Source organism: Macaca thibetana, chromosome 4 (genome assembly GCF_024542745.1).
Source record: "Macaca thibetana thibetana isolate TM-01 chromosome 4, ASM2454274v1, whole genome shotgun sequence".
In the NCBI taxonomy this organism is placed as follows: Eukaryota; Metazoa; Chordata; class Mammalia; order Primates; family Cercopithecidae; genus Macaca; species Macaca thibetana.
Window position 1 is genome coordinate 47,609,430 of NC_065581.1, and position 15,419 is coordinate 47,624,848.

The 15,419-nt window shown below is 42.0% G+C and overlaps 1 protein-coding gene across 2 annotated transcripts in view; it reads right to left on the bottom strand.

Moving 5' to 3' along the window:
- PLA2G7 (phospholipase A2 group VII) overlaps positions 1-10,759 on the bottom strand; it is a 33,381-nt gene extending 22,622 nt beyond the window's left edge. Inside the window, exon 1 of one of the 2 annotated variants that reach the window (XM_050787486.1) lies at positions 10,515-10,759. The gene's annotated coding sequence lies outside the window, so the exon portion shown is untranslated. Of the gene's footprint in view, positions 1-9,588; positions 10,274-10,514 lie in introns of those variants that run through there. The other variant, XM_050787487.1, reaches the window with a different exon arrangement.
- Between the last annotated feature and the right edge of the window lie 4,660 nt (positions 10,760-15,419).

Sequence of the window (15,419 nt, forward strand, 5' to 3'; positions counted from 1 at the left end):
TGCTTTCTGAGATCTGCTCCTGAGGCCTAAAACACTCCAATATTATAACAAAAGACTCTAGCAAGGGCTGCGGGAGTTATGAGCCAGGAACCATATTAACATGTAATAATCACACAGAGACTTCTGAATATGAACACACAGGAATAATTCACAAAAAGTCTTTTCACTTTTAAAGTTCTCTTTACACAGGTAAGTGCCTTTTTCTCAACCATGGGATATCAGTTAGCTAGAAATGTTTTTATATTTAAGAACTAGGACCCTGAAAAGCCTAATGATAACTTTAGACATTCTTTTAGAACTAGAGAATCCAAAGGGACTACACTAACACCCTTGGTACAGCAGTCTTCATCATCACATTGCATGAAAATCTATTACCATAACCACAATCACTGGTCAATACAAAAATACAAAATTTTTTTCCTTTTTTTTTTTTTTTTTTTTTGGAGATGGAGTCTCACTCTGTCAGCTAGGCTGGAATGCAATAGCACCACCTCAGCTCACTGCAACTTCCGCCTTCCAGGTTCAAGGGATTCTCCTGCCTCAGCCTTCTGAGTAGTTGGGATTACGGGCACCTGCCACCATGCCTGGCTAATTTTTGTATTTTTAGTAGAGACGGGGTTTCTCTATGTTGGCCAGGCGGCTCATGAACTCCTGACCTCAGGTGATCCACTCACCTCTACCTCTCAAAGTGCTGGGATTACAGGCGTGAGCCACCGCATCCGGTCAAAATTTTCTTTGAGAAACATGTAACTGGTCAAACAGATCAATAACTAGTAGGCCAGAAATCTAGGAACACAGGACTTACGTTTTAAGACTGCAAAGTTTACCAAAACAAGTCAGCAATGCCAGTGGACTTGTAAGTGGAAACACTGATTTCAGGAAGGCAATTTGGCAAGACTTAAATTGTCCATACCCTTAACTGACCTTTTAATTAAATCCCTGGGATTAGCACAAAAATATCTTATACACAGGAAAATAAAACTCTGAAACCTTGATGACCTGCAATGTTTATTCCAACTCTGTAAGAGCTAACACATACACATATATATACTTACAATGAAAACCCTACAAATATCAGACGATATAATCAATGGGATTTTTATTCAGTTATTGACATGATAGTCACAAAATTAACTATTTACAATGCAATTTTAATTGAAAAAATATATATAAAATTACCATTTAAAACTTCATAGTAAAACATATATAAAAAGGGGTTATGAACTTATGGGTGTTTTCCCCATTTTTTAGTATAAAATGTTTGTTTACTAATAAATAATTTTTTAAGGACATTTAAAAAGCATTTGTATGATCATGAAGAGTGTTTATGTTTAATATCAAGTAAAACGCCATGTAGAGAATTAAGAAAATTATCCATGATCCCAGATACATGAAAAAGAAGAAGAGGGAGGAGGAGGAGGAGGAAGAGAAAGAAGAAGAAGAAGAGGAGGGGGATGAGGAGGAAGAAAAACAAATACAAAAAATAACAAATGTTTGCCAAGTTTATCTTCTTTGGAGAGTCTTGTATAGTTAGAAACTAAAGGTAATTTTTTCAAGCTTTTCCTACTTTTCTCTTGTCCAACATTCTAAATCAATGGGAATGTTCACTTTAAAAATCAATAATTTTCTTCAAATAGTAAGGCCTGAAAATAATTATCTTCAATTTGGCACCTTGACCACTAGATAAAATATCATCCTGGCAATCAAGAAGACTTTCAATGAGCACTCAGATAATACATTCCATTTAAATGGATTCCACCTTTCTGCTCTCTCCCGTAGACTTCATTTCTCCCACTGAAACCACAGTTCCCTACCTGTTCTTCAGATCTCAGTTGCAGTCTCCATACACAACCATAACTGCCACAAATCCTTATTTCCCCTATTTGTCACTGTTAAATTCTCATCAGGCATCATTTCCCTTTTCAAAACAAAAGACAAACCAAAACAACAGGTAAAATGTCCAATCTCAAGTCTGGAATCTCCGTGAAGAGCTGACAAATAAACCATCCAAGTAAAACCCAGTCCTGGCAAGAGATTAGGGCAGGCAGGCCTTAACTCTTGTGTTATTGGTAAAGAGTCAGAAAAGAAAATGCTCATTTGTTAAGTATCAGTACTCTCCAAATTCTTCCTGATTGACCTTTGGAATGGGGGCATGTGACAGGCTGAACAATGCACTCCCACCCAAATGTCCATATTCTAAACCCCAGAACATGCGAATATGTTACGTTCCATAGCAAAAAAGAATTAAGATGCAGATGGAATTAATGTTAATCAGTTGACCTTAAAATAGGGAGATTATCATGGATTATCTGGCCCAATGTAATCACAAGAGTCCTTAAAAGTATAAGAGGATGGCAGAAGAAGAGGTCCAAATGATGTGATGTGAGAACTTAACCTACCATGGCAGGCTTTGAAAATGAAGGAAGCCAGCATGAGCTATGACATGTGGATGGCCTCTAGAATCTTGGAAAGGTAAGGAGACCTCTAGAGCCTCAAGAAAGCAACACAGCCTTGCTGACCTCTGAAGTTTCACTCAACCTTTTATTTTAGCCTATTAAGGCCATGTCAGACTTCTGACTTTCAGAACCATGAGATAATAAATTGTGTTGCTTTAAGTGATTAATTTGCGGAAAATTTTTATAGCAGCAATAGAAAACAAATATGGAGCATATAAAGTAACCGAATGAGACAAAGAGCAAATAATAGCCCAATTCAGTTTCAACTAAAGTCAAAGAAAGTGGCTTAAATACCTCAAAACGGACCCATTATTAGACCAAATGATTGCTAAAGAAGATAAAATCTTCTTTGGATATTTTACAATAGGATGAAGGCTGGAGAATGCAGCTAGAACATTACAACAGTGTCTCTCATCTAAAGCAGTTTTGCCCCCCAAGAAGACACTTATTAATGTCTGGAGATATTTTTGGTTGCCACAACCAGGAGGGGGCTGCTACTGGCATCTAGTGAGTAGCAGTTAGGGATGCCGTTAAGCATCCTGCAGTGCACAGGACAGCCCTACAACATAGAGGAATCTCAAAATTTCAATAATGCTGAGGTTGAGAAACCCTGATCTAAGAAAATGCTGGGGCAACTCTATTCTTGTTTAATAAGGAAGAAATATTTCATTCTAGGGAGGCAGATGCATGAGAAATAAAAGGAAGAACATTTTGATAATTAAGTAATTTGTGATGTCTACCTCACAGTGTGGAGTTCCCTGTCATGAGAACTCAGACACTGCTAAATAACTCCCTGCCAGGGATGCTGAAAAAGGGATGAGTGTGGTTGAACTCTCAGGTCCCATCTTTATCTAAGATATATGATTCTCTTTAAAAGTATCTGCAAAAAATGTCCTACTCAATACTTGCTAATTTGAAACCAAGAAAGAGAAAAGATAGTATCTACTCTATTATTTTCTCTCCACCATATTGGCTAATGGAATCAAAACTTAACCTGGACGTTATCTCAAATGTGTAGCACTCAAGTGACTTCTGCAGAAGTGTCAAAAGCCTCTTATTTTGGGGACAGTAGCCACAACTCTTGCATAATCATTTCACAACCTACAAAAAGAAGTAGGGTCAAAAGAGCAAAATAAGAAACAGTTCCCTATTGTGGAAGTAGTTTAATAACACAGCCATTTATAAGTACAAGTACTGTACTGAAAACCTGCAAGTAACCATATACTTAGTTGATTCTACTCACAATTTTGGAAATGGGAACTAATCTGCATCCCATGTGCAAATGTCCAAATGTTTGGTGTTCTATATGGCTTAATGGTCATAAAAGGTAAAAGGTGTCTAAGATCACTGTGCAGCTTGCTGTTATACTGAAAGTTCCTGATCTTACTCTCAGACTCAGTCCCCCAACCTGCCTGCCTAGATAGGCCAACCTGGCACTATGACCTCAGCTATTATATTCTCTATAGTCTTACAACGAGTTTAAAGCTTCAGAAGAATGATTTTTCTAGAGTAACTGTGGCTTCTCCTTAAAGGATCAGAGCTCCTTGCATCATGAAAAATGAAAGTCACAATCAACCCCTGCCCTTAAAAAGTGAAACACAGTGAAAGAATAATAAACATATATATACACAAATACATACACCCCATGTATGCAATATTACTCACAATAGTAAGAGTAACTGGATCTCTTGAGTGTTGTATGCATAAATGGCTACATGATGGTCAGGTTAAGGCCATGGGTATACTTCTTGAGAAAATTTACCTGTGTCAGAATAATAAAGTGGTTTAGAAATCTAGCTCCAGTTTCTGGCTGCCAAGGTTTGAATCTTGAATCTGCTACTTACTAGTTTGGTAGCCGCAGTTAAGTTCTTACCTACTTTCTGCTTTTCTCTCCTCATCTGTCAAAGGGGAACCCTGATAGTGAGGTTGCTATGGGGATGTGAGCCCTTGGAGGAATGCTATTATTATTATCTGAAGTCTACCAATTGCTCCTCAGCCCCAGGAGTCTGTTGTGCAGGTGCAAGCCACAGTGACTGCAGTGTGGAGGAGCCTGAGGCACACCGGAAACAGGATGTACAAGCAACAGGCACAGATCCTCTCCTGCTAAAGGAACTCAGTGTCCATGTTCTCCAGGAAGATGCAGTATTAAACTGACATATATGCCCCAATACAGAGGAAAATACTAAAAGAAGCTGGAAAAATGATAATGAAGGCCATAGAGGGAAGGCAGTTCTGAGAAGAGCTGTTAGCTCCCTAAAACATCCAAATGCATCAGTGCCCATCCCATAGGCAAGATTAGAAATGAAGTGCTTTCCCTCAAACTTTACCCACCCACTTATCTGACGTCATATGTACACACCAAAATGAATAAAATGTGGTAGAAAAATAAGATCGTGTTTGTATGGCAGTTATTAATAATGATGACTTACTCTGTGACAGGTACCCTTCTAAGCATTTCATATAAATGAAGTCATTTAGTCCTCAGAGTTCTTCAACATACAGATGAGAAAATGAAGACAAAGAGGTTGAATAACATGCCCAAGTTCACAAGGATAGGAAGTAGCTAAACCAGGATCTGAACCTAGACTTTGACTATAAAGTAGGGATTCTTAAGCTCAGCATTATTGACACTTAGGGCTGATAAGTCTCGGTTGTGGGGCTGTCCTGTGCCTTGCAGGGTGTTTAGCAGCATCCCTGGCCTCTACCCACTAGATACCAATAGCACATCCCAGTTGTGGCAACTAAATATTACGTCTCCAGACATTGCCAAATGTCCCCTGGAGTGGGGGCAGAAATCATCCTCAGCTGAAAACAATTGCTCTCAAGCTGTACATCGAACAGTTCTCCTGTAAACTGTCAGGAACAATCTAACTGGAAAATAAGCCCTGAAAGTAAATTTAAAAACACAATAGATTGGCCAAGAAAAATCTAAAGACATCTTCAGTTGCATGACAAAAGTATAACATCATAGAGAAAGGGAGGCCACCCTCCCACTGCATTCTGCACCAGTTAGACCACATCTTATTGAATTGGTGGGGCTTTAAGGATTTTAAGAAATAAAGGTTCAGGCCAAGGGACAATAACCCAAAAATAACCAGAATGATGAGGGAACAAGGCAGCAAGTCACATGAGGAGCTGTTGAAGGAATGAGGAATATTTACTTTTAATGGGGAAAACCAAGATGGCATGTGACAGCCACAGTCCTGTGCAAGGGTCCTAAACATGTTCTATGTGGGCCCAGACTGTACAGCTCCATCAACAGGAGCTTTTCAACAATTAGCATTATCTTCTTTATCAGAGGAGCAGTTAAAGTACAGGTCTGGGGACTACCAGCAGGGGTACTGGAATATAGATTCCTGCATTAGATGAGGGTGAAGTGTAACAGACAGGCCGCACTTGATTGCCCTAAACCTGAAGTTAAAAATCAAAAGTCTACAAGGGCCAGACAGGTAATTTAAATGAATCAAACAGGTCCATGCAATAGCATAAGGACTGGCGTGGACTGTGGCAAGCTGGATCATCCAAAGAAGGCAACTACCACTCTATTCCAGTTAATTGCTTCCATGTAGGAATGGCAGCTCCATGTCACTAGATGATCTGATTGTTTCCAAGAAAAGCTGGAAAATTACATTTGTATGTAATTTCCACTGATTTTTAAAGGAGCAACTAATTCAACATTTCAAAACATGAGTGAAACAAATAGATTTCTGGCTTCAAGGAGAGATGTAACTTCTCCCTTTAAGATACCCAAACACCCCCACTCCCGAGTCCTAAGAGAAATATGGTGGTAGATATGGCAAGAGATAAATCATACAGCTCCCAGAATTACTATCACATTTTGTCTGCAATTCGAATCACCAGACTAGCCACTTCGAGCTGAAATTCAGACACACTGACCAATAAATAATTAAGGGGATCTGGCAAGTTAACATGACCTAGGGACTATTAAGTCATGAGCTGACATTTCCACTGCCCACAATATAAACAAGGAAGGGCTTGGTTTCCTTTAAGCAGGCATATCTCCTTCTAGTGACTTGCACATCAAAGTGAGTCAGGAAAGAGAAACAGAGTTGCCTCATTGTGGCAGTTGGTTGTCCTGTCTCTGTGAAAAACATCGCTATCCTAGTTGATAAACAACTTTAAAACTTCCTGACTCTCTAAAACTTAGTTATCAATGAGAGAAAATTCAAGAGCTTCTTCTGAGGAATGCTTCACTAAGGGAAACAACCCTACTCAACTCTGGTCCAAGCCTTCTCCAGAAATTCTGCTGCCATACAGATATTTTCAGTTATCTACAAATCTTTGCACTCACAGATATCTGCATGGCCATAGCCAGGACAAAGGCAAATCGGTCCAAAATATTTTTTTCCCATTCCCAGCTTTAATTATTCCATTTTTGAATTTTCATCTGAGCATATTCAACTTTTGAAATTAAGCCAGCTATTATTTTAGCAATAATTTCCCTACATTCTGTGATGACTTGTTTTTATTGATAACTCTCAGTTAAGAGTTTCCAATTCTCTGAACAGAGAAAAATACTTTTATGTATAATAAATTAGGTTTATTGAAAAGAATATAATAAGACATCGAAATTTATTAAAACAAATTTTAAAATAAAGCACAGGGAATTCAAAGTAATACAATATTAGCAAATAATAATGGTAATAATGTGTTACACTACACTTCAGGGCATATTCATTTGTTTATTAGCTTTTACAAGTGGACCAGGTATAGCAATGTCATTCCCATTTTGTAGATGGGAAATTTGAGACAGAGAAACATTAACTTTCCACTGTAAGTATAAAAAATAGCCTATGCCCATCTACTGCTACCACCCTCCATCAGTAAACTCGCCGCTGTCCTCCTGTCCCCTCTCCTTCCCCTATAATCCACTCTCCACACAGCACCCAGAGTCATCTCTTTATAATGTAAATCAATTATGTCACACCCCTGCTTCAAACTCTCTTTTGGCTTCTCTTTGTACTTAGAGTAAAATCCAAATGTTTCCCTTGGCCTATGAGGCTCTTCCTGATCTGGCTCCGGCCCCTAAAGCTCACTCCTCCAACTCTCCTTCTCCCTCACCTAACTCCAGCCACAATGGCCTTTCAACAGTGCCTCCAACACATCACACCTGTTCCCAGGACCAGCACGTTTAGTGCTTGTGGTTCCCTCTACAGGAATGTCTGCCCATCTTCCTGAGGTTTCATCTCAAGGCCTTCTTGCAGAGAAGTCTCTCCTCACAATCCAATCCAAGAAACTGGGCACCTCCCATATGTCCAACACACACATACTCGCACACACACACACACACACACACACACCCCACTATTCTGCAGCACTCTGCTTGCTTTTCTTCTCACTATATAAATTCATGTTGTTCATCCCTCAATTCTAGAATGTGAGCACCATGAGAGCACAGAGCATATGTATCTTACTAACTGCTCTGTACTCAGCACATGGCACTTAGGATCTGATCAAAAAATATTTTTTTTTGAAATGAATGAATGAATACAATTTCTACTAGGAATCAACTAGCCCACTTAATTCAATGAGCATCTACTCTTACAATAGACTGTTTACTTCTCCTCAACTGCCAAGTTTCTTTAACAACAAAAACCCTACATATTTATATGTATTAGCGTGTTTCTATAAGTGTTATGAGTCACGCCCATAAAATTGAGCAAAATGACACTGAGGGCACATAATGTGTCTAACAGGTGACTAGCGTCATAAAGAAAGGCAGTAAGAACCCAGAATCATATTCTGGAACAATATGATTTTAGAATTAAATGTTCCCCTTCAATTTCTCTTCACTCAGTGCTTTCTCTTCAATGCTTTTATTTTATGGAAATTTCTCAACGTCTTGAGACATCAGTCAGGCTTATTATCATGGATCTTGAAAAAAAAATTAGGCTTAAGAGGAATCAGAGTGTAAATAATCCAATAACCGCCTTCCTTTCCAGAAAAGAGCCATCTTCTTGGGTATCAGGAAAAGGAAGATAAAGGGGACTCCTAAACTGACCTTCCCAGGTGCTCCCACTCCAGCTGCTCAGGTACCTAGTTAGTACTTTTCTTAATGTTCTGTGCTGAGAGAGCTTCAAAGAGGGTGGAAAATCGTATTCATGTGTAAAGGTGAGGGTGAGGGAATGTGTTTAGGCCCATGTATGTTCCTGGCGACAAAAGTGCAAAGGGCACAGAGATGCAATGCAGAGGAAATGAGGACCCAGCTGTGCCAGGCTCTGTTTGAGGGAAAAGTCCTGCAGTGCTAAGCAGGCCCTTCCACACCTCAGAAGGGATTTCTCAACTGTAAAATGAGTGGCCAAACCAGATTCACAACACTCCTAACGCTGCGACTCCTTCAGTCTCACTGGCTGTACAGGTAGTGACAGACTATGGTGCCAGCCTGGGGTATGAAGGGCGCAGTTCAATGAAGAAAGATATTGAGACATCACCACATGGCCAGCAGCAGCTTCTGCTGCACAAATATCTGGGGAGGGGAAAGCCCTTTCAGTGCCCAAGTGCAAGGAGCTGAAGCAGGCCTGCTGGAAAATGCCAAGGTGGTGGGCTGTCTCAGGGCTTTCTGCAGGGCCAGCAGAATTCCTCTGTGAGGGAATCCGCCTGGGTGATGGAAGCTCACCAGTGCCTCATGACCAGAAGGCCATCTGCTTCTTCTTGATCACGCCAGTGCTTAATGCTCAGATCTCTGAATTCAATGTAAGCTCAAGGTTTGGTGCTGAGCCTCTTGGGATTGCCAACACCTCAGGGGATACATTTTCCAGCTGCTACCCATATACCAGTCTCCCAGCTCAGCATTCTCATTTGGATCAAAGGAAATTGTGCAAGCCTGATTTGTTAACACATCCCTCCCAAATCTGAATCCGTGTGCCTTTTAAAGGTGGCAAGCTGCCATTTACGAGCCATAGGCATCTCTCCTCCTCCCTCATCACCCCTGCAGCAATCCCAAGAACCACAGGCATGAATAAAAGCCCGAACTTTTCGTTTTCGGTGACAGAAATTTCTCTTACAAGCTCCAAGAGATGAGGAGGAAGACAGTGTTCCCTGTTTTCTGATTTTGCTTAATGTTTTGAAAATGAGCCTCTCCCTTGACTTGGTGAAACAGCTGTGATCTTACCTGGCCAGCAGAAGGATGCTCCAGGCAGAACAAAGCGTGCTTTGTTTTGTTCCTACAGCAGTCACTCATAACTGGGCTCCAAAAGACGCAATACTCCTCAAAAGGAGAATGAGAGAGAGAGCGGGGGGCAGGGGGGGCGGCGGGGAGAGAGAGAGAGGAGGCAGAGTGAGAGGTGTGTAGTGGGGTGTGTGTGTGTGTGTGTGTGAGAGAGAGAGAGAGAGAGAGAGAGAGAGAGAGAGAGAGAGAGAGAGAGACTGTCCCTGTCCCTGTATGAGAGCTACAGATAAGAAAACTCCGGAGCGCGCGTGGTGGCTCAAGCCTGTAATCCCAACACTTTGAGAGGCAGAGGCGGGCGAATCACGAGGTCAGGAGATCGAGACCATCCTGGCTAACACGGCTAAACCCCGTCTCCACTAAAAATACAAAAAAATTAGCCGAGCGTGATAGGGCGCGCCAGTAGTCCCAGCTACTCCGGAGGCTGAGGCAGTAGAATCGCTTGAACCCGGGAGACAGAGATTGCAGTGAGCCGAGATCGCGCCTCTGCACTCCAGCCTGGTGACAAAGTGAGACTCCACCAAAAAAAGAAAAGAAAAGAAAACTCCGTGTGTTCCCTGTTCCCCTGACCTGATTCTCCCCACTCGCTCTGAGCTCTTAGAGTTGCTTCCTTTCCTTTTGGGAAAAGGTTTGGAAGAACTGGTGTCGAATCCGGGCACCCTCCCCCGCTCCCCGCGGGGATCCTAGCGCCGTTTCCGAGGGCTGCAGGGACTGTGAGCCCAGGACCGGCCAGCAGAGCGGGTGCGGCTCAGCTAGCCCACCCCAGCCGGTCGCCGCTCCGGGATCCTGGCCTCCAGCGCGGCTACTGTGCCCTTCCTCCCACTCCCGCCTCGCCCCCGGGACCCCGCCTCGCCCCCGGGACCCCTCCTCACCCAGGCGCGGCGCGGAGCCGCTCGCGGGAACCGGGGTCCCTGGGCGCGTTCCACCGCGCACCAACACGACCCAAGCGCTCCAAACCCGACTGCTTCTCGCCGCCAGCACTGCGAGCCTCTGACCGGCGGCGGTCCCCGTGGCTGCGGGCCGAGCAGCTCTGGCAGGCGGCGGGCGGGTGGGCTGCGCGCCGGCTGTGTCCCGAGTCCGCTCCGCGCGGCCTTTTGTCCCCGACCCTCTTCTCCCCGGGCGATGCTGGAGGAGGTACCGGGGAGGAGCGTGTGTGGCCCCGGCCTCCCACTAGCAGCTGCGGCTCCCGACGCGAGCATGCTCCAGCGCACCCAGCACCCTCCCCAGGTCCAGGGCCCGCACCTGGACCCGCAGTTAACAGCCCGCTGCGGGCAGAGTGCAGCAATGCCTGGGTGGTGCCGTGCTCGCCAACTCCGGGCCGCAGAACTGATGCGAATCAGATTTACTCCCTGCTGAATTCGCCCCACAATCAGGCTGGTTTTGCTTTTTTCCCCATGTTCTCTGAATACACTGAATTACTCCGAGCATCTATAATTGGCAATGCCCTGCGCATTTTCCGCACTCCGGTGCATTGTACACTGAACACCAATTCGGAAGCTGTGTGGACCGTGCTCCAGATTGGAAGGCCTGCCACTGTGCTGGTGTGATTTCTCCCTGGAAATGACAATGAAGGGCAATCAGAAATAGCACTTATGGTCTGAGGACAAATGGAGCTAGAAGGAGCCGTTTTATAGCTCAGTTTAACAGTTATTTGGGGTTTAACTGAAACGCCTTCCTTCCTTTTCCAATGCTTTCTCTTCAATCCACTTTCTAATAAATTAAAAAACACACTCATTTAAAACTTCAGTTAGAAACTTAGGTAAAGTAGTTGGAAATTTATGTGGGGTGTTATTAAAATTTTATATTTTTAAATAGTGTTTTGGTTTTTGGTGAGTTGTCAGAACTGGAGATGAAATTTGGTTTATTTTGATTTTGAGTACTCTGCAGTAAGACGGCCTGAATTTTAGCTTGTTTCTCCCACTTACCAGTGGCGTGACCTTGGGGAAGTTCATCATCTCTGCTTCTCAGTCCCCTCATCCGTAAAATCAAGAAAATAAAAATCAGTCAGTCAGAGGCAGTTTGTGAGCATAAAATGCGAATACATGTGAAATGCTTTGGACAGAGCTTGGCCTATGGGAAACATTCATTCAATATGTGTTATCTAGCGTTGATGCTTAATGAAGCAGTGACTCATTTAAACCTAACAATAGATTTTTTTTTTTTAATTTAAATGAAACTCTATCCACCTAATGACATTGTCTTGTACTTCCTGGACTAACCCCCTGTAAAACAAATGGCCCACGAACATCAATCTAAAAGGATACATTATGCCCTACCAAAGAGATCTCTAATATCTTCCTTTGACCTTAAGACAAAGATGAAGACAAAGTTGAAGTTGAAGACCTAACCCCACACTAAAAAGGTGGTAAGCTTTGAGAACAGCTCCTAAAAACAAGTATACAACATTTTATTCATTTCTCTCATTGCCAGCAAATGTCATCTCCCATTGTCATTAGGTCATATTCTATGAGCAGCCCCACATCGGTTGGCATTTGACAGTTTAGTGCCCTGAGAAGATGCCCGGTGAAGAGTGCCCAGATTTAGCAAATAAAAAGGCAGAACACTGGGTGAAATTTGAATTTCAGATAGACAATAAATAGTATTTTAGTATAAATATGCCCCATGCAATATTTGGTACATATACTAAAAAGTTATTTGTTGTTTATCTGAAATTCAGATAACTGGGCTTCCTGTATTATATCTGGCAACCCAGTAAGTAAAATTAATAAAGAATATTCCTCACATTCCAAGAGGATAAGTCAACACAGACATACAGATTATAAAGTGAGTCTGATATAGGTTGTTTTAGTTTTTTGTAAGTTGGTTCTTTGTTATTATATTTCCTACATTTAATTCCTCCTCTCATTTCCCATCAACATAACAGTACCTATTTCCTCTTTAATATGAGTGAAACCGATGACTCGGCTCTTCCCTTCAATCAAGATATTAAATTGTAATAATGTGCTCAATTTTTTTTTTTTTTTTTTTTCTGGAGACATGGTCTCACTCTGTCACCCAGGCTGAAGTGCAGTGGCGTGATCACAGCTCACTGCCACCTTTACCTCCCAGGCTCAAGCAATCCTCCTACCTCAGCTTCCCAAGTAACTAGGATCACAGACACATATCACCACACCTGGCTAAAATTTTATTTTTATTTTTTGTAGAGACAGTGTCTCACTATGTTGCCCAGGCTGGTCTTGAACTCCTAGGCTCAAGCGATCTTCCGGCCTCAGCCTCTCAAAGTGCCGGGATTACAGGTGTGAGCCACTGTGCCTTGCCATGCGCTCAGTGTTTTTGTGTAATTTGAATAGTGTTTATTGAGGTGAGGGCCCAGCTGTATGTCAGTTACCATTTCAAGGATGAATAAGACAGTCCTTCCCTGGAGGATAAGGAAATAACAACATAAAGTGCTACCCTATTAGGCAAATGGAGTACTGTGGGAGTTCAGCAAGGTGAGTTATTTAATTATCCTGAGAAAGATGTGGGAGCCAAGGACACCTCACTGTGTGGGACCCAAAGAAAAGTGGCTCCAACTCAGATAAGCAGGAGAGGTCCCAGAATGGCAGCAGTGTTGAGGCTAGGAAGAAACCCATCCTGACTGCAGTGGGAAGACTGGAGGGAAAAATAGGGTTCAATACAATCGAAAGCATGACTAGGAACTTGGAAGCCCTTAAGGTTGTTAGAGGGTGACAGAATGCAAAGAAAAAAAAAATTATGGTTAAATTATTTCCATCTAAAATATAAAGTTAAAATTATAACTAGGATCTTCAAGGGAGAAAATGTCCAGGAAAGGCCTGATGCAAGTGTGATGTACCTAAAATGGATTGATTTTGAGCTACTAGTGGTGTCTCAAACAGGAGATCCCATTTAAATCTGAAATCTGAATGTTGTCCAAATGACCCAGAGCAGGAAGCATAATCCAGCCCTCCACAAGATTACAGGCAACAATATTCACATAGTCACAGAAATGCTGCCTATTGGTTTTCTGCTTTTAGATTCACCTTATAAACAAGTCGAAGAAGAACTATAACTATAAAAGAAAATGTAAGTATGACTAATTTTTTTAATGCACAGGGTAAACATCAATAGGTAGAAAGGGGTAGGAGCAGGAGCAGGGTGTAGAGAAGGGTGGGGTACTAAGGTTCTCATTTTGGGAACTGACAGTCAGAAGATACTCTCTGTGGTTAACAGGACAAAATGGTCTGGGTGTACAGAGGATAGAGCAGTGCAGGGCTGAGTATAGAGAGGTATCTCTGTTAGGAGGTTAGGGAGGAGGTAAGACCAGTGTGTATTTGAGTTAAATCTTCATTTCTGTTAGGAAAAGTTAGGTAGATAGGGCCTAAGATGATATACCCAGAAATAATAAGATAACATGTTATTTTGGAAACGTGGAGATCACCACCAGAAATCTAAAAGCAGAAACCATTAAGAGTTTGGAGAATGGCAATGAGATTGAGATTGAGGTTGATGCTGGGGTTGGGGTGGGCTGAGGTGGGGACTCTTGCTTTTCTTTTTTAGTACTTCAGTGCTACTTATTTGAACTACGCTCATGATTGTACAGAATACATATTTAAAACTTTTCAAGATTAGAACTTTGTGAAAAGACTTCACCATGGCAGTAGCTTTCAAGCATGAGTAGGAGTTCTTCTGGAAGAAGAGCTCTTCTGGAAGTTCTTCCAGAAGAACTCCTACTCATTCTACAGAATATGGAACTTCATGAGCAAAGGCTCAGGGGCCTAAAAGTGAAAAATACATCTTGGGAATGTCAAGTTCTCCATCATGTCAAGAGCATTAGGGATATGGATAGGACAAACCAGAAGATAAGAATGAAAGGAGGGCTGGGGTTACTAAAAAAGTCCTCTGGGTAATGTAATAGAATTTGGACAGCGAGCACTTTGAGGACAGAAACCACATCATTGTTATTCTCGCATCCAGTACAAAGTCTAGCATATGGCAGTAGTAGTACATCACAACATGCATCAATTATGTCATAAGAAAATGACATAATTGATGGTAATTTGAAAACATGTTTTCCAGTTAAGATGTAATATTGATATTGCTAGAAATCTAAACAAAACAGAAAAAAATACGAAGTGCAGGTTGCCCTATAACCCCAACTTCATTTGGTAATTATTTAACAATTTGGTACATACCTTCTAGATGCTTTTTTAGATGTGAGTGTGATTATTAAGAGAGCAGAGTCAGACAAAGCCTGGAATCCAGCTCTACCTGTACTCCTTCTAAGGTCTTGGGCAAGTCATGTAGCCTTCTAACCCCTCAGTTTCCTAATCTGTAAAATGGAAATAATAACAGCAATTACATCACTGGGTTGCAGTGAGGATGATAAGGATTTATGCATGTAGAGTGCTTGGAACAATGTTTGACAAGCAGAGTGAGCACTTGATAGATGTTAGCTATTAGTATGTATATAGATATATATGCATATAGAGATACGTAAATTGTTAGAAATAAAGCTCGGAGTCTCAAAGAAAAATGAGCAAATAAAGGATTTTTCAGCAAAGCAAATTTACTTCTGTGCAGAAGGATGCTTCTTGTAGGGCTGGTTGCCACGAGAGCACACAGAACAAAGGAGAGTAGAAGCTTTTATTCCTGAGGCGACTCCTGCCCCTGTGTCCTTTCCCCATTGGTTGGGGTCAGATGGCACAATCTAAACTGGACTCGATTGGCTAAATATTTAAACTTTCTTAGATAAGGTGGGCTTATGATGGGAGAGAGGGGAGAGGAGAAAGGGGTCATCTACAGAGGACTAGAGTGCC